The sequence below is a fragment of the Parasteatoda tepidariorum genome, chromosome 10 (assembly GCF_982258835.1).
Source record: "Parasteatoda tepidariorum strain Cologne lab strain chromosome 10, Ptep-v5.0, whole genome shotgun sequence".
NCBI lineage: Eukaryota > Metazoa > Arthropoda > Arachnida > Araneae > Theridiidae > Parasteatoda > Parasteatoda tepidariorum.
In genome coordinates this window covers 60,140,882-60,163,646 of record NC_141764.1, presented here as the reverse complement: position 1 = coordinate 60,163,646, position 22,765 = coordinate 60,140,882, and the positions used below count along the sequence as shown (strand labels likewise).

The 22,765-nt window shown below is 26.7% G+C and overlaps 1 protein-coding gene across 12 annotated transcripts in view; it reads right to left on the bottom strand.

Moving 5' to 3' along the window:
- LOC107446121 (uncharacterized) overlaps positions 1-22,765 on the bottom strand; it is a 306,844-nt gene that overhangs the window by 49,913 nt on the left and 234,166 nt on the right. For 7 of the 12 annotated variants that reach the window (XM_087153884.1, XM_087153893.1, XM_087153885.1 and 4 more), the window contains one exon: positions 15,871-15,939. The exons of the other annotated variants lie outside the window; for them this stretch is intronic. The gene's annotated coding sequence lies outside the window, so the exon portion shown is untranslated. The remainder of the gene's footprint in view (positions 1-15,870; positions 15,940-22,765) is intronic. 12 annotated transcript variants of the gene reach the window in all.

The window sequence follows — 22,765 nt, the reverse complement described above, 5'->3', positions numbered from 1 at the left end:
TAAATATTAAGTTTCATTACATTAATAATTTCTTCTCTGAGAAATAATAGCGTTTATTGTTATTTTTAAAGAAAACATTTCTTATCCATCCTTTTATTTCGATTTCTTTTGTTGTTGTTATCTCATCTCTATAAAGATGTCCTATTTTTTTTTTACTAGTATCGTTATCGTTTTTATTATAACGATAGAACAATTTAATTTTTCTTCCGCTTTCGACTTTTTAGTTTTATTTATATTTGCAGATGTAACTCCTTGTTTAAAGTGTCTAAGTGAGTTAAAAGTAACAAGCATTTTTTGGCGTAATTTGAAGAAAAAAAAGAAGAAGAAAACGATTCTTGACTATTAGAGATAGCTGAGTCGCGGTAGCTCAGATAAAAGAGCGCTTGCCTCCCAGTGAGGCGAAGCAGGTTCAAATCCCAGGGGTATCTGGTTGGTATGAATCTTTCTCCCGGCTCGCTCTGACTACAGTGCTGCTAACCGTGAGACGTTTTCGTGGTTTTTCACTCCATGTAACGCAAATGCGAGTTAGTTTTGTGAAAAAGTCTACCACGTAGACTAGTTTATCCCATTATTTGATCCAGAAGTGTTCTCGTCTTCTGGATTGAGTTAAAAAAAAGAGTTGAACATTGACAGTTGCAAACTCAGAATCGGGTCAAGGTTATAAAATAAAATATTAAGGATAGCTTATTAGGAAGATAAAAAATATATAATCATATTTCTTTTAAGATTGTGTTTTGTGGTCTTCAATATGAATTGTTACATAAATTATTCTTCGATAATTTAAACTAAAGTATGAATTAAGAAAAGTCCTTCCAATACCATCTTAATTTTTTGATTCATATGATTCGTCTTAGATAAGTGAATTTCACAAAAAGGTGAAGAAAAAAAAGGTTTTTATAAGAGAAAACAAAAGGTAAATTTCAATAATTATTTCTAAGATATGCACAAGCGCAGTTTTAAAATAAAATTAAAAAATGCCGATAAATAATAAACATGTCTTGATATTATGGAGCCTAATCCATAACGCCTAAATGGGATTTATTATCTCCAATAATTCTTTGCTAAATCTGTGAAAATTATGGAGTGCGACAAAGTTTTAGATAGCTCCAACACCGGTATATTAAATTTAAGTCATTACATTTTTCGATGATATAATGCCACCTAGAATCTAACATTTGATTCAGAAATTCTTAACTTGATATATGCAGGTTTTTACATTCTCACTAGCTTATATAATATTTTTCCATGTTTGAAATCTTAATGAGAAATTTATTTCAATCAAAAGCGCTTAAAGATACAATTTTATAGTATATATATATATATATATATATATATATATATATATATATATATATATATATATATATATATATATATATATAATTAATATACAGATATAATATATAGATATACTGATGCAATTTTGTAGAACGTATGTGTATAGTAATGACAAACTAACACGAAATTAAATTATAAATTTAAGTCAGTTTGTCTAGTGCACTATATAGGCATTTCTTTCTTTCCTTAATTTATTTATTTTAATTTTATTTTACGAAAGACGTAAAAGAGAGCTTAAACAGAAATAAAAATACTTGATAGTACTGCTGTGTTGGTATTGATCATTAAAGAATAGGCAATTTACAATCAAAGTTGGATCAAACTAAAGTTAAAACATAAAATAAATACGTCTGGCCTTCATTGGAATGTTATAAAAATATAAAGCAAAAACGAGATACAAGTTATAATTTCAATCAGCCAGTCTAGGGACACATAATCGCACGTAGCAAAATATTACATTTTCCCAATTTATATATAACAGTTGTTATTATTATTATTATTATTTTTTTTTTTTTTTGCAACATAAAATTCAGTTTATAGTCACTAAGATTAAACTGAGTCTGAATTAATCATTAACGCTTAAATGAAAGTTATTTCATAAACAAATAAATAAATGAATAAACAATTAAAAACTAACCTTTATAGCGTAATACGAGGCTAAAACGGGATACAAGTTATAGCTTTAGTCTGCCAGTAAAATGTGACACATAGTCGGACGTAGCGAATTATTACGCTCCTATTTATTGTTTTATTTTTATTTTTTGAGAAACGAAAAAACAAGTTTATAGTCACCCAGAGAGAAAATATGAAATTGAATCTGAACTCGCATGAAACTTTCAAGATAACCACATTTTACTCATTTTAACCGAATATCCCTTTGGGTAAAAGGAAGAAGAAAAAAAAAAAAAATCCGACATTGACCCAAAGCCAGCGGGAGGATACAAAACTCAAAGTGGTAAAAATTCCACCTGTAAACGCGGAAGCGGGCAAGTTCCTCAAAGCAAAATTAGCAGGTATGGCATACGCGGTATATGTCCGGTTACCGTACTGTTTAGAAACAAAATAAAAACGAAATTATACAAATTTTTTTAAAAAAATTATAACATTTCTGACGAGATGGAGACATGTCAAATCGTGATTAACATATCCAAAAAATAGTAAGGGGGGATTGATGGTTCAGAGATATTGTGCAATAAACTGACGGAACTACATCACCATCTTGTTCACACCCACTTCGAAAATTTGACATTCTAGTTGGCTATCATCACTGTTATTAAAACGCGGAGAGAGAGTTCGGATCTTCTCTGATGTGGATTTGACAGCCATTTCTTTGGGGTGACGGAATTGCAATGGTATGAATGAGAAGAAAAAAAAAAGAGAATATTTTCTTTTTTAAATCATAGACCACATCAAAAGGTGTAAGCGGTAAAACAAGATTAAATTCTTTCGACGATGTTTAATTTAAATTCGTGTTTTGAAAATGGAACATTTCTTACTCATAGTAAATTTGCGAAATTAAAAAAGTTGAATGAAAAAAACTTTTTTTTTTTTAAATTTTTGACATAAGAGTAAGAGGCGAATTACGGTAGTATACATTGTGTAATGTTTAATTTAAATTCCAGTTTTGAAAGTGGAAATATTTTTGAACATTTCGTTATGATTTACGAATTTTAATAGTAAAGCAACTAAATATTTCTTTTTTTTCCCTCTTTTTTTTTAAATATAGAAGAAGAAAAAACAATACATGGAAATAGGAAGCGGTAAGAATGTGAAGTATAAAGCAAAATAAATTTTTATTCTACAAAGATAATTTTAACGTATTGTTTGAGAAGTGGAAATTTATTCTGTTCAAATATTAATTTGGGAATTCTTCGATAAATTTTTAAAGGGTGCATTCAATCAATTTTAACACGCAATTAGTCCTAAAAGAAATAAAACAGCTGAGCTACATTGCCAATGTAAGCAACGTCACATTAAGTTTTATTTCAGCAAAAAGAAACTAACAACAATATGGAAAATATGTTAAAACACACAGGAAACTCTATAAAAAATAAACTATCGAAGAATACATGAAAAATAGGAAGTAATAATGAAAATACTACAATGTTACTGTTATATATAACAGCACTATAACAAGTTTTATTGCAGAAGTATGAAACAAACATGTGAGAAATATTCAAAAGTACAAAAAACAATCAAAACAAATAATGAAACTCTAGAGTAAAGATATGCTATAATGGAATATATGATATGAAGTAATAATAAAAGTACGACGAAAACATCCCATTTTTTATTGCGACAGAAAGAAAGCTATTACGTTATTTGAAAAATAATAAATAAAAAACACAGCATACCATGAAAAGAACCATATTATAGTAGAACGAATACTACTAATATAACGCGACAAATAGTATGAGTATAATGCGTACGTTGTGTCTAGGGCTACACAATGGGCTATTGGCGACGGCCTGAAAAATATCCCTGACGATGATCCGAAGACATGGCTTCCCCGCTTTGGTAGCCTGATAACCTGCGCGGGAGGTCGAGAAGATTTTAACGAGGGCCGATACTTTGCACCCTCGGTTACTACCCAGGCTGATCAAAATGGTCACCCACTCGCTCACTGAGCGCTGCCAGTGATGCTGGACTTCAGTGTTCTACTGGGAACCGTATCTTTATGATCAGTCCACTACGGGACTTAGCACCACGTTATAATTAGGAAGCAATAAATAAAAATATGCATTACTTATGTATATCCATTTTTAATATCGTTAAAATGCACCCGAAAAAATTGTAAGGAAATAACAAATGAACATGTTAAAAAACTTCGCTTATTGCTATAACATAGTTGCCGATTAATATATTTGTGGGTTAAGTTTTGACAAAATATGAAAATATTTCTCCTAAAAATTTTGAATCCATTTCTGATTTACTGCCACTTTAAAAATATCATTCTTGAAAGCGATATAAGTTGGCAAGTATGCTATTACACAAGTAACTTCTTTTAGAAGATTTTATAAACTGTAGCGTACATGTACGCGAAACGAGAAAGTTGCTTATTTGAAATATTTCTATATCAGTGAAAAACAATAATCCTTCTGAAATTCAACAATTATTTTAAGAAATAATTTTAAAATACATTGACACTCAAAAACTTTTCTTGAAATAACCCACATTTCGCAGATAAAATTGTTTTTATCAAGTAATGTTATCTTTAGTTAAATTAGTTTAAATTATAAAAAATCATTGTTTTTTAGAAATGTAATTTTACCTTATTTGATATTAAATAACGGAACTGTAAAGGTAATTGTCATAATCAGTAGTTCCAATCAAGCGTTAGAATTAGAACATAAACATTCATTTCCTTAGAGATGGTTATCTAATAAATGTATATTTTCTTAACATCAATATTATTTTTATATCAATAAAATTAATCAGGAATAAAAGGAGACAAACTCAATTATTTTGTAAAGATAAATAAATTTAGATTTTTCTCTGTTACTTTATTGTTAGAGCTCTGAAGTCTAAAAACAAATTATAAAAAAATATCCTATGCCGAATATAGATCATGTCATTACTGAATTTTACCTGTTGACAATTGAGACTTAATAAGCCAAAATAAAGAAAATAATAAGAATAATTGTGCTAAATGCATATACGATAGACGGCAAGTCAACAAGAAAAAGTGGTGACTTAAATTAAATAAGTAACCGGTCACTGCTTCTTATCATTTTTTTTAATTGAAGATTGTTTAGTAATAAAAATACATCAATGCAACAAAAAAAAACTCAGGAAAACAGTATTCTCATTAAAATGTTCAACAGAGTTTTCGTTAAAATTCATTAAAATTATACTACTGATGAATCCACGATTCATTAGCTTGAATAGACCAGAAAACAATCACTCGTCACATGACAAGTCAACAAAAAAAGTGGCGACTTAAATAAACCACCGGCCATTTTTCCCTTTTTTTTTCTTTTTCTGAAAATTGTTTAATAATAAAAATACATCAACGCAGAAAGACGGAAGAACAGAATTTTCATTAAAATATCTAATATCTCCATTCAAAATTTTGATCCTTCCGATTTCATCAGTTTGTGGTAGCAAGATTCTTATGGTTCTTTAGCAATTCAAATAGTTAAAATGTACACACACATTAAAATTATAACTATGTACACATTAAAATGTAATTTGCCTCCCAAAATATTTTTAAATAAAAAAGTTCCTTAAAGTAAGAATGTTTAATTAAATTTTGTCCCACATTTATTATTTTTATTGAATTAACCTTAGATTATTTCTAATGCGAATTATTTTTAAAATAATTCACTGTGATACGAATATTTTTAATGTGAATATTTTTTAAACAATACATTTTTTTTCCGGCTTGGATAATTTAATACAAGCAACAAAAAAAAAAGTTTGCATAAAGTGGCTATTAAGGGCCTATCGATTTCGGTCACCAACTCATTAGGTGTGAGGAAAAAGTGGCTACTAAGTTTTAGAGTATACCGGCCATTGGCAACTAAATGAAAATTCAAATTTTCAGGTTTTCAATACGGCATAATTCTTACGAATATTTTTACAAACACTCCCTACTCATAATGCAAAGCACTGCATTTTTTTAAAAAATAAAAAGTTCCACGATTTTGAGTTAAAATGCAAAATGTTAAATATAAACCTTTTTGCTTATTTAAAAAAAGCTAGAACTTAAAATCATAAAAATTTACTTCAAAAAGTCGATTATTAAGAGGCGCAAAAATGAATAGCAGTTTAAATGTAAAAACTAATGAAATTTGCAATCAAACAGACTTTTAAAAGTAAATCATATGGCCATAAGCTTGGAAGGCCAAAACTTAAAAAAAAAAAAAAAAAAAAAAAAAAAAATATCAAATCCTGCTATCTACACGCCATTACAATCGAACTAATTCCCAAACCGTTTTATTAGTAACGCATATTTTACCTATGATAGATAATTTTAGACAAATGTGCATCTAAAATTGACGCAAAACAGGTGGGTAAATTTCTAGTGGTATTTTCATTTCCGACAACGGGAAGTGAACAGTGTATAAGAAGAGTTCATCTGCCTGCGATGGGTTTAAGAAAATTGTAGGTAGATGAACTTAATTTTGCACTTGATTGTTATTTCACAATTTTTATGTGCGTGCCAAACAAGTATCTTAATTTAAAAAAAATTTATGTAAAGAAAATACATACCCTAAACAACAAATTTATTATCTGTATTTTAAAACATATTGAATCACTTAGACATATGTTTCTTTTTATTTATTTTTTTTAATAATAATTTCTAAGGTTTTCGCGAAATTTTTCGTAATTTTTTTTAATCATTTCGAGACACCTAAAATGCAGCCTTTAATGACTTTATTTTTGATAAAGAATTCTAAAACCACATAGTAAAAGCGGTGTTCAGAGCACACTCCGTATATCAGTAGTGGATTATGTATCTCTGAAATTTCAAGAAAATAATTATTTCCAAAAAAAAAAACAAATAAAATTATCTATACATAAATAAATAAAAAATTTTGTCATTTTATTCAGATTTTATTATTATTTTCTTTAAGAATGATTTTTAATATTCTGGTAACACTTTTAGTATTTTTTTCTTTTTAATCATTTCAAGACACATAAAATGTAGCCAGCCTTTAATGACTTTATTTTTGATAAAAAATTCTAAAAATACATAGTACGGGCGGTGTTCAGTGTACACTCTGGTGAACTGAGTGTGTCTAATATTTTCTCCGACGATAATTAATACAATAAAAAAAATATATATAAAAAAAATTCATTCAAGATAAGATGAAGGAAGTGCTAAGAGAGAGGGCGGCAGGCATTAGCACCGGTGGAAATGACCACACCCGTCAAGAGAGCCTTCGTCAACCACTTGACACAATCAAAGAGATTCCATAATCAGCAGAATAAAAAAAAAAGTATATTGCAAAATAAAAATACACATACAGCGTTAAAAAAAAAAAAAAATCATTTTTTTTTTTTGAAAAGTCTATGCCTCCCGGGTCTATAGACCTAGTCAGCAGGTGTCTAGGCAAGAGTCTTAACAAGTGATATCGAAAGTAGGAAGAAAAATTTCTATGTAAAGAAAAAAAGAGGCGGAACACATGTGGCCAGAAATTGTGGGTGGAAATGAGTTGGTTTCATTTTTCTTACCACATATGATGATTTGCAAGGCATATATGTATGATTAAGTTCCCGGAACCGGTAATTCGAAGAGGCTGAGGCCCGATATTAGGGGAGCGGGTTTACCTGGGGATAAATTGAGTTTCTTCTGGTAATTTAGATAAGTATTCGGAAATTTCAAAAATATCATATCGTCTTTTGATGACTTGGCTTATTAAGACTTGGGTCTATGCTAAATAAGGAAAGAAATTGTTTCAGATATAAATTTAATTATTATAATGATGATGTTTGTCTGAGGAGGAAAATAAAAAAAAAACTAAATATTCTCAATTGAGAGTAGAAATAAGTACAAGAACGATTTAGGTTGCCCCAGGGGTGTGCTGCACAATAAATGCCTTTTAGATTAATTATAATAGATTTTTGACGTCATAGACTGTTTTTTTATTCGACTTTCTCTATAAATGTAAAGAAACAATCCAGTCATCAAGTAAGAAGGGGAAAAAAAGACAGTAGACGAAGTGAAAAATATACACAAAATACGAATGCATGTATGAAAAATAATTGAGATAGTGCTACAAAATTTTAATGACTTCTCATTTAGCCAATCTTTTTTACTTTAATTTGAATTTTACGTTAGTTTTATTCACTATAAATAAATATATGTTACAAATATGTAAAAGCTTGTTATTCTACATAACTTTTAAATACATAACTTCTTGTGCATAGCTTTAATTTTGCTTAATATTATGGGTTTTGCCTATTACGCTTATGCATAAATAGCGAAATCTAAAATTCCTGTTAGTACACTGAGATAAAAAAATATGGTTAAAACGACCAGAATATGGTAAAATTTACCGTGTTTTTGGCTTTATAGGAACACCAAAAAACTTGGTAATTTTTACCGAAGCGCTTTGGTAATGATTTTCGTAAAATTAACAATAAAATGTAGTTTTATGTGATAAAATTTGGTAAATGTGGTAAAATTTGAGAATTTTATCATGATACTTTAGAGCGTGGTATAAAAACCATTTATCAGGTTAAATTCACCTTTCAATTACGTATTTTTTACTAAATGTGCGTAATAAGAACTATAATTTTGAAAACCGAATCTTCCAATAAACCATTAGCTAATGATTGGTTTAAATATCATATGTTTTAGTTTTTAATATCTAATGGTGTTGTTGTTCTTTTTCTTTTTTTTTTTTAACCAGAAATGAAATTGGTAATTTTACCAGAATTTTTTCCTCCGTATAAATTTCCACTAAATAAAAAATTCTTGAAATAACGTATTGTTTGCAGAGGTCAAAAGAAATAACTCATCACAGCATTAAATCGAATTTATAATAAAATTTTAATAAAGTAAAATCTAAAAAAAAAATTTCAGAATTTAGAAAAATATTTTAGTAATTTCTGTAATTGAAGTGAATAAGTTTTTATGCTAAATTTTTGAAAATTTTCCACCATAATACAATTTGACAAGATTTAAAGATTTTATTATTCAGGTAATATAAAAAGCCATTCAGTGTTTATTTATTTAACATTCCTGTATACACAGAAACATAAAATTCAAAAAAAGATTACAAAATAAGATTCTTTTTATAAGTTATAGATATAATAGCAAACTAGACCAACATAATTTAAATTTTAAAAATTAATTTAGAGATAAAGACAATAATTTAAATAAAAAAATTTTAACTGAATAATGAGTTACTAGCACTGTAATTTAAATATACACTAAAATTAATGAATTTGTAAATTTTTACTTCTCTGGAATAAATTTATTAAACAAAATAAAAAAATATGAAGAAAAAAAACACTATAAAATCCGAAGGTTTACATTTTATTCATATGAAAGAAATGAGAGCTTACAGTGCTTTTAGTAAAATAAATGAAATTTCAATTACTTATAAATTGTTGAAAACGTTATACTTTTTGTTTGTAGCAGTAAACGTTCTATACCTCTTAATCAACGATGCCGTAATTTTTAAAATTACAAAGTAAAACTCCAAAGCAAATACATTATAAAACCAGAACCTAAACTATAATTACAACATAATTTAAAACAAAAATAGACCACCAGAAAACATAAAATATATAATCCTTATAAAAGTAATTCTAACTCATACAATACTGGTCCAAAGATCCATAGTTTTATAACAAACGCAATAAAGAATCAGAATTTATTCCCTAAGACCTAGACAGCAAAATTATTTATTCCATTAGTACATAACAACATGTATTCCAGTGACCCATTTTTCTCTCAAGAAAAAGAAAACTTTATATCTTTTATACAACATAATATTTATCGCCAAAATAACTATTTTCTCCAAGTAATAAGCATAAAAAATTGTAATAGTTAAAATTTTCAATTCATAAACAACTCAATACAAGCCAGTGATAGCATATTAGCTGCAATAAATAACAGATATAAATTAAGAACAAAAAACGAAAATAATTTTCAAAAACGAAGAATGAATAGACTCTAACAAATGTTTAGTATTGGGAGAGAATAACTGAACTCAATGAATACTACACGGTCATTGAGCCTGGATAATAAAAACAACTTTTTTGTTGCATACATTTTAAATTCAAAAGCAAATTTTGATATATTATCAATTTTTATTTCTAGAAAGCAATTTATAGCCAATATTCTTAAATCACTTCCTTCTTATACGCAATGGTTTAAATTAAAAAAAAAAAAAAAAAAACTGGAGAGTGATTAAAAAAATTGATAAATCAAATCTTAAAACGGAAAATGAAGTTGTAAATCAACTTATTTTCTGAAAAAAAATCAATACTGTGTTTCTTGGCTCTATGTACAACCAAAAAGCTCGGTTATTTTTATTTAAGCGCATCGGTAAGGACTTTTGTAAAATCAATGGTTTTACAAAAATCAATTAATTTGGTTTTATAATATGTGATAAAATTAGGTAAAAGTGGTAAAATTTGGTAATTTTATCATGATGCCTTAGTGCATGACTATATAGAGATAAAACCGATTACCCCATAAAAACCATTTATTTGGTTACATTTATTTTACAGTATTGTAGTTTTTAATAAACGTGTGGTAATAAGAGCTATAATTTTAAAAACCGAAATTTTCCAATGAACTGTAACCATATAAACAGAAGAATTACCAAATGAATAGTTTAAACCATATATATTGGTTTTCTTAAATTAAAAAATATACATTGGTTTTCTTTTAAATCAAAAATTTAATAACTGATTGCTTGTGTTAATTTAATTAATAAATTTATAAAAACTAATAAGTTAAATAAATAAAATTAATTAGAAATGTCAATAAAAGAAAAACAGATGAAGACAAAAATATACTTCAGCTGAAGAAACAAGGCTTTCATTTTCGCAAAGCTTCAAAATTCGTAAAATAGCTGCACACACTGTAAAAAAATTCCAAATCGAATCCCGGTAAAAAAATACTGGCATCCTGAGTGCAGGAATTTTTACCGTAAAAAACTATTTTTAGCGTAAAATACGGAGCAAAAAACTGTTATATCGTTATTCTTAAAACAATATTTACTGTAAAATCACTGAATCACTGTAAATAAATAAGACTGTAAAATCACTGATTCGCTGTAGTTAAATAAATACTATAAAAGCTACGGTATAAAATCTTTATAGTAAAAATGAATTTTACGAATGCGGCACACGGGGTACCAGTAGTTTTTACAGTAATTGAATCCCAAATTTTTACAGTACAGTAGGCTGGAGAGAAAAAAAATTTCTAGCTGCAAATCAGACCATTCTAACTTAAATGTTTGCACGGGTATCTGTCACTTTAGTTCACAAATTGCTCAACGCTGCGCTGTAAATGGTGCTTATTTTTAATTCATTGTTTTATATTTTACCTCAATCAGAAGCACCATCTGGTGACAAACTATGAGAGAAATTATGAAAATTGTTGAGACCAAAACCCTTTAGTTTCTTAAGCAGCAGGCAGCAAAACGTACATTTCAACCTTTTTCCTTTTTTTAAATTGATTTTCTAAATCGTTTGTCATTTGTGGGAGACCAGATACAAACACTTCACGTTAATAGACAACAAAAAAAACGAGCCAATAATTTATTAACTGTTTTATACATACATATTCCTCTTCACTCCAAATTGGACCATAGGGCTTCTATCATAGCTTTCAATCTATTCTTTATTTGTGGCTAGTTATTTTACCTCTCTTCACGTTTTACCCATTGTTTTCAATTTGTTTAAAATCGTCCTGAGCCAAGAATTTTTAGGTCTTCCTCTTTTTCTATTGCCCTGAGGGTTCCAATCAAATACTTGTTTTGCTTTAAATTTCTCAGGTTTATGTAGAAACATGACCAAACCATTTACATTTTGTATAACTATTTTATACAAGATCTATTTTTATAAATATTTACGCTAATAGACATCAAGTCATGCGAAGAACTGTTCAATTAATTTCCAAAAAAAGGTTTTTTTTATTTTTATCTCTATTAAAAGAATTACAATAGACATAATGCTAAATACATTCCACAGAGAACCTGAAGAAAACAACAAAAATGACACAGCATTGAATTTATAAATTAAATCTAGAAAAATAATTACGGATATTGCCGAATCGTTATATAAGCAGCATACAGAATTAGCATAAACCCAAAATTTCGAGACACGCATGTTAGCACAATGCTTATTAATGTTGTGTTACTGAGCGCTTAGAATGATAAAAGCTAAACGAAATAATCGCAATTCAGGGTGTGGTCATACGAATAACTATAACACTTTAGTTACGGTTACGACTTCCTAGTTGACAAATTAAGTATAACGAGACTTTATAAGACCAGGCTGAGAATTATCGCTGGGCAACGAAAAGTTTAAATGAGGTCTTTTATTTTAAACGTCCAATTTGTATTGGGAAACAATAAATGTTAATAATTCAAGGCGTTCTGATTTCTAAGACAGAAGTTATTCTTTCAGTTGAGAAAATTCATTTTTTAAGCAGATTTGTAGGCTATATTTCAAAATAATGGTCAAAATGATAAAAAAAAGAAAATTAAAAAATAGAAAAGACAACAAAAATAACATATAATTTTGTTGTTTTCATCATTTGTCTAATCAAACATATGTTTCAGCTCTTTTATATAGATACAAAAAAAAAAAAAAAAAAAAAAATATCATAACAATATGTCAATGTTTCATTTGAACAGAATTTACAGCTTTCTAATTTATGTAATAATGAAACATACTCCTAATAGTTAAAGCTCAATTTATAAATTCAAAATTAACTAACTTGATTAAAAACTAGTAGTTTTGATTCAACTAGTTCAAAATTAGTTAAATAGATTGAAAATTATTTTTGTAAAATATTTTTAACAATATAAATTGAGTTTAAAACTACATTCATTAAAATTTCATTTTTAATAATTCAAAATTGTAAAATTATACAGATAAAAATTTGGTTTTAAAAATTTTATTAATTCAATAAAAATTATATTCTTCGAAATTATTTCAATACCACTCAAAATAAATAAAACATAACGTAAAATTAATTGAATACAATTTAATTGAAATTAATTAATTGAGTTCTACTTAGTGAACACATTTACCATTGACCATAATTTTTACGTTTTAAATAAAACCAATTGCGTGACATAAGAACACTGAAAATACGATTTATGCAAAGTCAATTAGCAGCAGTTATTTCTGTTCCAGCTATTGATAGTTATTAATGGATTTTTATTCTTTTTAAAAATACTCTACAGAAAAATAATAGAAAGTCAAAAACTCATATAATTTTAAAAACAAAGCATAATGATTAATGACGCATAAATTCATTAATATACTATTGTGGTGAAAATATTTTTCCACAAATCATTAATCATTGTTGAAATATGAACTTGAACACATTGTTGTATGAAAAAATATAGTAAAATATTAAAAATTTGAGAAAGTTTTACGACGAAACTCTTACAACAAATGTAATATACTGGAACCATAATTTGGAACTTGACATCATTTCAAATGACTGTTTACATTGCAATGCAATAAAAAACATAGAAAAAAGTTTTATCTTTACTCCTCAAAGATAAATACGGACGTACGGAGAAAAAATTCTAGCAAAATTACGTATTTATTACCGTACAAATGCAATATATTAGAAACGAATTTGAAACTTGACATTATTTCAAATGACTGTTCATATAACTATGAAATAAAAAAAACATGGAGAGAAATTTTATCTTTAATCCTGAAAGATAAATACGGAGAAAAAAATTCTAGTAAAATTACCGTACTGTATGGTAATGACATTTTTGGTTTAAAAAAATGTGGTTAATAAAACCGAAATATACGGTATTTGAACTATTCATTCGGTACTTTTTCCGTCACGGTTTACTGAAAATTCTGGTATTAAAAATTATGGTTCTTATTACCACACATTTAGTAAAAAAACTAAAACGGAAAAAATTGTTTTAATGCTATGCTCTAAGTTATCATAATAAAATTACCAAATTTTATCACACATCATTAATCCATATTTTATTGTTAATTTTATCAAATCACTTCGGTAATATTTACGGAGCTTTTTAGTGTCCCCAGAGATCCAGAAACACGGTAAGCTTTACCATATTGTGGTAGTTTTGACAATACTTTTTTATTCACAGTATATTTTCCCAACAATTTCTTTTCGTTTGGTTATCAAATTGCGTTGTATTTATTAAAATATTAATAAGATTTCAAACATTTCTCATTAATTTATATAAATTTTCTTATGTAAAATAAAGGTTACCTAAAATTTCGTCAGTTTTCGTAAAAAATTATTAAATTTGGACACGCTAATATTAATAAGGCAACTAATACAATTCTGAGGCATAGGTAAACGATACTAATGATGCTATATAAATTCAAGTTTTGTTAGGAATATTTAAATAAATAAATAAACTCAATAATGATTAATGAAATGGAGAGCTAAGGGTTATTTAAAAAGAGCAGCATAAATTTTGTCTTTAAAAGTTACAATCCATGTAAACATGTTTATTTTTTTTTTTTTTTACTTTAATTTTTGATAGATAAAAATTATTCTCATGAAATATACGATACTATTGATAGTTTGATAGCGATGTCGTAATTGACGAGCAATAGGTCATCAGTTTATCATTTAGAATCGAATGATTGGTCTCTATAAATTAATCATTGATAGCTTAAGAGCGATCAAATAGAATATTGCCAAAAATCGAGCAAGTACTCAACTAAATGAAATTGCATTAAGAAATGAGTATTCTGAAGTAACATTGTATTATTATTGTACTTAGTTATTATCATTATTTCGTAGCCTTCTTAAAGAATTTAATAATCGACATAACTAATATTCAATTTACAAAAAATTATAAAAAAATTTTTTATTTTATTTATTTACTTTTCTTTTTTAATTTCTTTTAATTATTTCATTTATTTATTTAATTTTTATTATTTTTATTTATTTTAATTATTTATTCATTTGTAATAATAAATAATTGATAAGGAAAATAATAAATAAGGTGAAATTGAATTACGAATTGAGTATTCTGAAGCTCCATTCACTTTTATTATTATTTCTCAAGATTTTGAAAGAATTTCAGTTGTTATAACTAAAAATTACCAGATAAATTAAAAATGAGGGGAAAAATTTCAAATAAAAAATTAACATTACCTTTCGTTATTATCATTATTCCCTAGCATTCTTAAAGAATTTAATAATCGACATAACTAATATTAAATTTTAAAAAAAATACTAATATTTTAAATTTTTATTTATTTATTTATTATTTTATTTTATTTATGTATTTATTTATTAGCAATAATAAATAATTGATAAGGAAAATAATAAATAAGGTGAAATTGAATTACGAACTGAGCATTCTGAATCTCTCTTGTTATTATTTTTTAGTATTTTGAACGGATATCAGTGGTTATAACTAATGCCGTTTAAAAATGCTTTACCGAATTTCAAAATAATAACTTGTAAAAGGTTAATTAGTTTCTTTCAAATTTAGAAGTTTTCAAAATAATCTAATACATTTACAAATTAAAAAAATTCATGTAATTTTATACTTCATATACAACTTTTACTAGAAATAAATAATGAGTTTGGAAAATAAACTTGTAAATAGTTCTTTTGTTTGTTTTCATAAGCAAATTAAATAACCTCATTCAGAACTCGATGCAATAATTTTTTTCTAAAAGCAATAAAAGAGCTCAATAATGTAATTAAATCAACAAAACAATTGTTGATAAATTTAATAGCAATAAAAACTAATCATTAAATTAAAAAAAATACATGAAATTCCTAATTTTCAAATATTTAGCCATAATAAACACAATTTATTTCGAGAACAATAATTATAAATGGAAGAATAATTAAAAATGACTTACTATTTGCATAGCTATTCCAGAGTACCAGACCAGATTTATTTGTTTTTCTTTGGCTTGAAATCATTACCTCTAGGTAGTTAAAAAATAGTTGTTACTTATAAAACTTATTGCGCACTTTATGTATTCATAAATTAAGGGGGAAAAAAACATTTAAATAACATAATACTTCATTTAAAAAGTTTAAAATTCAAATCAAAACCAAGTGATTCTAGTTTCAAGACTAAATTATTTATTTAATTTTGAATTGAACAAAGAATTATAAACGCTAGTAATTACAAACGACATTACTTTATTGTATTGAATTAGATAAATAATAAAATATAACAAACAACTCGAACTTCAAGTTATATATTTTACAAGAATTTGATTTTAGGTCTGAGAGTAATTTGTATTAAACAAAAATTCGAAAATTATTAAAGCATTGATTGTCAATCAAAATTCTGCTGATAGACAACTTTAAGACAATTATATATTTTAAGAATTTCATACTCAAAACCTTTTCTTTAATTATACATGGTATAAATAAATCCAGTTTTTAGTCACAAATTTTACAAGATTCTGATTTTTAGTCTGAAAGTAATTTGTATTTAAGAATAAATACCAAAATGATTTAAAGCATCGATTTTCAATGAAAATACTGCCGGTAGACAGTTTTAAGAGAATAACATATTTTATGCATTTCGTGTTCTCAAAAGATTTCCCTTAATGCACAGAGTAAATAAATCCAGTTTTTAGTTTACAAGATTTTGATTTTTGGTCAAAACGAAACTTGAATAAGGTGATATACTTCAAAATTAAAGCATCGATTTTAAATCAAAATTTTGCTGATATACAGCTTATATATTTTCTTAGAGAACTATCTATTTCAACCCTTTTTGAAGAAGAGGCGAAGGATGAAATAATTTAGTTTTTCCAGCGAATGAATTCAATCAATGAATTCCGTTTTTATATCCAGTAACAATACTTCAAGTACAGTAAATTATGTACAGTACGTAAAAAATATAAATAAATAGACCTTCCTGGATAATTTTTATTCCAATCATCGGATATTCAGAATCTAGGACTCTATCTTAATGGTTCGAGAGAGTGACTTCAAATATAGTAATTAATTAGTACACACGATATTTTAAGACATGAAATCAGACACACAAACATGCTTTCTCTGAATAAACCCTCTCTTTTTCGGATTTCTGACTCCCAAAATGTAGAGAGTAGCCGCAATCTAGAAAACAGGGTCCTAATAGTTTGGTCAGGAGAGCGATCCAAAGTTCGGTCCCCTTAATATTAATTTAACTTTTTCTGTATTTCGCCATATCTCGAGAACTTTTTAAGCTAATCAAAAAATTTTTGCACACAATTATACAATTCATTTATCCAAAGAAAATTAATTCCATGCAAAAAATAGCTTTCAGTAAATATTTATTATTTTATTTAATAATAGTCGAAAAGGCCTAATATTAAAGGAGGCTTTAAAAAATAAATAAATTAAACCACTAATTCTTACATTAATTTTTCTACTAGCTTATTCTATTGAGAGAAATTATAAAATCATGCATATCATAAAATCATAAAATCATGCATATTATTATGTAAAGATATTAAATCAGATCTATAAGCAAATATTCAATTAGATCAAATCAGAATATAATACTTATCAAAAATATTATACATAAAAATCGTATAGAATTTTAAACAATTGCAATTGTAAGTTTAAATCCAATCTTTACTCTTAAGATTTGTATGGATAAGAAGGAAAAAAAACCGTCCCAAGAACAAATGGGCAAAGAAAAAAAAAATATTCAATCTAATATTTATACCAGTTGTTTCCTTCTTATTCTTCATTTTTTTTTCCTAATTTGTCCCGCAAACTCTAGAACAATTCTTAATTTGATTTTTGTTCTAGTATTAGATTACGTTAAATATACTTATACTTGGTTTAAAGCAAACCACATAGACTTATGAGTGACTTCTATTTTCCATTTTTGAATGACTTTTTCCTTTTTAACAAAGTTTTCCCGTTAATATACGGTACCTACGCCCTAAATGGTATAGCTGAAGTCCATTTTTCTTATGTTCGGGGCCATCGTGGTGATCTTGGCAATGATAGAACTGACCAGTTGGCCAAAGACGCGACATGTCTTGATATTGGTCTTACGATGTCAGTCCCGCTGTCACGCTGGAAATACTGAAAAAACTGTTTTGGACTGGAAAACTAAATTCTTAGCTTCACCAAAAGCTATGTGGATTAAAACATTTTTTCCAACTAAGTAGAAAGTGTAAGAAATTTTCTACTGACATTAAATTAACACAGATTCTTACAGGGCATGGAAATTTTAACAGCTACTTTAATTTATGTTTAATTTAGTGAATTATAATTTTTGTTCTTGCTGTTAGGATGTTGAAATTGTCATTATATTTTATTGTAATTTATATACAAGTCAAAGAGAAAGCTTAAAAAAGGAACTGTGACACTCAGGTATTTCTTGGCCACCCTGTTTTGGCCTTGTTTGTTAAATGAAAACCAAAATATTTTGCACAATTTTGTTTACAACTTACACTTTTTTGTTCTGTTTCTTTTTAATTTACAATTGCACTTTGTCCACTTACATCTGTAAGCCTCTTGTTATACTTTCTGGAGTATGAGGAATTTTTTAATAATTCAAATAAAAAAAAATGTATACAAGGTATTTCAAGATATTATACTGACTGTATTTCTGACACTCTAGTTAAGATAATGTATTTAACTCTTACAAAATGAAACAACCAGACAAAAATCTATATTAATAAGCAGTGGGACAGGATAAATTGCCAGAAACCTGTTTTTGTTCGTTAAAAGTTTTTATGATTGCTGTTTTATTTTTATACTCGCTTTAAACTATCCCTTCCATACCTCATTATGCATTACTAAATTCTCTATACAGCTAATACATTTCATCACGTCCGGACAATTTCTTTTTTCAACAGAGCCAAAAGTGATTTATTTTTGGCCATAATAATAATTAGCCATGTTATTAGTATTATAATAAATGTGCAATGCAACACTATTTTATTAATGATACAGCTACTTTAGTTTTAGTTAGAATATATAAGTTGAAAACATTCATCTAACTATTATATAATTAATTATTTCTGACATACAGAAAATAACTGTTTCTTCGTCTTATGTTTTCCTTTTTTTTTCTTTCTGTATTAGGTTAAAAACCGGTTTATTTCAGACTTTTAAAATTGCATTACAGAGTCTAAAAATTATTTCTGTTTTTAGTACTTTTGGTGATAAAAGGAAAAGAACTTCTTCAGACTATTAAACAATAATGTCAAAAAAATAATTTCATCACTATTTTCAGAAAATAATTTCACTTAGTTATAGAAAAAGTCACCTAAGTAAAATCTACACGAAGGAAAAATACTAGTAAATTACCGTACAGCATCGTAGACATTTCTGGCAAAAAAAAAACATATTTAAGGTAATAAAACCAAAATATACATTATTTAAACCATTCATTCGGAAATTTTTTCCGTTCATACAGTAACAGTTTACCGGAAAGTCTGGTTTTCAAAATTGCAGTTCTTATTACCACACATTTAGTAAAAAAATACAAAACTTAATATTTTCGCTAAACAAACAGTCTGATTACACAATTGGCGCACGTGTTAAATTCTCTATTCATTTAACGAATATCTTTCACTGTAATTTATACCAGTATATTAGAGTAACTTGCACCAAAAAAAATAACAATTGCATAACGGGTAATAAGTTCATACTAAAATGTAGCGTAATAAGGTAAAATCATGGAATTACAACTCTCTTAATTTTAAACTCTTAATTTAGAAAAAAGAATCAAAATGAAAAATCTAATAGTAGAATAAGAAAAATAAATATTACTAGTAAATGCTTTAAATTTAAAAAATAATAAGGGATAAAAATTATTTTATAGGAAAACAATAACTTAATGACTTTTATTAATTTTATGCTGATGACAAACAAAAAATAAGAAAGTCAATGAGGTAAAAGTGGATTTTACCATGTAATTTTCCGGCCAATAAAAACACACCGACAACAATGGAAAACGGTGCCAGACTATTTAGTTAAATTTATTGATCACGTGATAAAACAGTCTGACTACAATGTAAGGCAACTGTAATTTTATTATATAGAGAGATATGACACTAGTTTACATTATTTAAAGTATCTAAATACTTTTCTGAGTTTTTCTTGTTTTATTATTTTATTTTATTCTTCAGCTCTTAATATTACTTTTAAAGCGTGAATGCGGAACTTATTTCAATTAAATAATGTAAATTCTTTTCAAAACTTTGTTGTTCTTATTTTTTACTATTGGGGAGATATTTGGACCAATGTTGATTTTTTATATATGCAAAATAAAGTAATTCAAGTAATTTAAAAAATTTTGTAATATAATATAAGAAATATATAATATAATATAAGAAATATATAATATAATATAAGAAATATATAATATATTATAAGAAATATATAATATAATATAAGAAATATATAATATAATATAAGTTTAGTTTGTTTTACTTAAAGTTGGTGAATCCTTCTCAACTATCTGCTATTTTTATTACTACATGACAAAACGTATTTTTAAATTACATTGTTTAAGTTTTTATTTTATTTATTTAAATGAATTTCGCTTTTTTTAAGTTAGATTTTTAATAATAATATTATTTCAAGTCCGTAAATGTGTAGCTAGTTTTTTTTAAAATTAAATTTTAAAGTTTAAGTTGTTATTTTATTTAAATGAATTTCGTTGCTAATAAACTATTTTTTTTAAAAATAATATTATTTTAAGACCATAAACGTGAAACTAGTTTTCTTTTTCTTTTTTTTTTGTCAATGTAAGTAAATCATTTCCGTTTTTATTATTTCACTACATAAAATTATATTATTTATTACTACATTTTTAAGTGAACTAGCTTTCTCCCAAGGAGTATTAAAAAAATAATAATAATAATAAAGATCACGTGAATGTGAGACGAGTTTATTTTATTTAACGAACGTAAATCATCTTCTGAGTTCTACTGCTTTTTTTTTTTTTTTTTTTTTTTTTTATCTGACTAAGATCTCTCTTTAGCAAATATCGTTTGATCATTTTCGTGGGAATTTCTTTCGCATTCACGTGAGTTTTTACCCACCCTCCTAGACGAAATGGATTACTTATGGATTTCGTAGCTAAGATGCCTATCGCTTGCCTTTCTTTTTTTGTCTACGAATCAGTATTGACAGACATCCGGAAAACTACGATGATTCGAAGCTATCATTTCTTCTTCTTCTTCTATTTTTTTTTTTTTTTTTTTTTTTTTTTTGTAAATCAAAAATTTTAATTCTGATATCATGAAATTTTTAATTAGTGCCACTAAGAGACATCAGATACAAATTACTCCAAAAATATTTCAATAATGTTATTAGAAACAAATTCAGAAACGACATGAAAAAGCAATTTCTATTGACTTTTAGGCAAGTGGTTTACATTTTAGCAGCAATATACAAAAATATCGTTTATTCTACTTTAAATTATAGACTTGGAAGAAGTTTTTTTTGCTTCTTTTTTTCTTCTTTCAATACATATGAATTTAGCAATGATAGAAATAAAACTATGACTACAAATTTGCTGTCTTTAAAATTAGAAGTGCTTCTTGGGCACAAAAATGCTTGAAATAAATTTGGATTTATTTTTTAAAAAAAATGTTTAATTTGGAGTAGTTAACTGGAGAAGTGAGTCAAGTTAAGCTAGTTGGGTTAAGTGTAGTTAGTTAGGTTAAGCTTGGAGCACAGTTATAGCTTGTCCTTAGAAAAACTCCCCTCGCCACAAAGTCTAAGGCAGTTTGCTGCAACGAAAACAAGAAATAGTGCATATCAAAGAGGGGGGGGAGCTTCTTTCGCCCCTGACTCCATTTCTCTCGTTGACCCGAACCAAACCCTACCTAAAATATTGACCCAACATCCCTACATGAAATAGTTAATCCTCGTAACCATGGTCACCGCTATTATTCCAGACGAATGGCAATGGAGTTCTTTCCATAGATAGACTATAGATTAAACTGGAGCAATATTGTAACAAGTTATGACGTACCAAAAGGCCTCTTTTTGAGATGGAAATTGGAGCAACAATGATATTTCTAACATGCTCCTCGGTCTTTAATTTTATAACATTTCTTTCTTTTTAATTTAAATTATGATAAATGTTAAATTATAAAAATAGAATAATGTTCACTATTTCTTTATATTTGAAAATTAAATATTCTTAAAAAACAGGAAAACATAAAACTAAACTATTTCCATCCTTTTAGTACACTGTGAAAATTCCGGCTCAAATAACGGTATAAAGTACCGGCAATTTGAGAGCGTCATCCGTAAATTCCAATTTTACCTTAAAATATTATATCGTAATTTTCACAGTAATATTCATTTAATTAGAGTGATTTAGTGAGTTTACGGTAATTATTACTGGAAAAATTACGATATATCAGATTTTTTGTTCAGTAACATGTTCCGGTAAAAATTGATTTTACAATGAAAGGTACCTGCACCTTGAATGCTGCTACTTTTTACTGTAATTTTATCCGGAATTTTTCAATAATGTACATTCTTTTTTTTGCAATAAAATAATTAAGAAAACTAAACTGCCAATTACTTAGTTTCTACAATTAATATATTTTTTGTTGCTTAGTCAACATTTCGCATGATAAATATAGAAATTAAAAAAAAAAAATAAGAATGTAACCTCTTTTACCTCATGCAGGTTCACTTACGTAAAATACTGTTTATTAATACATCGGGTGATGCATAGAATTTAATGAGTCAACAGCGGGCTGTGAAGATTTTTAATCGGCTGACAAATAAAATTGGATTTATTAAAACCTCAAAACC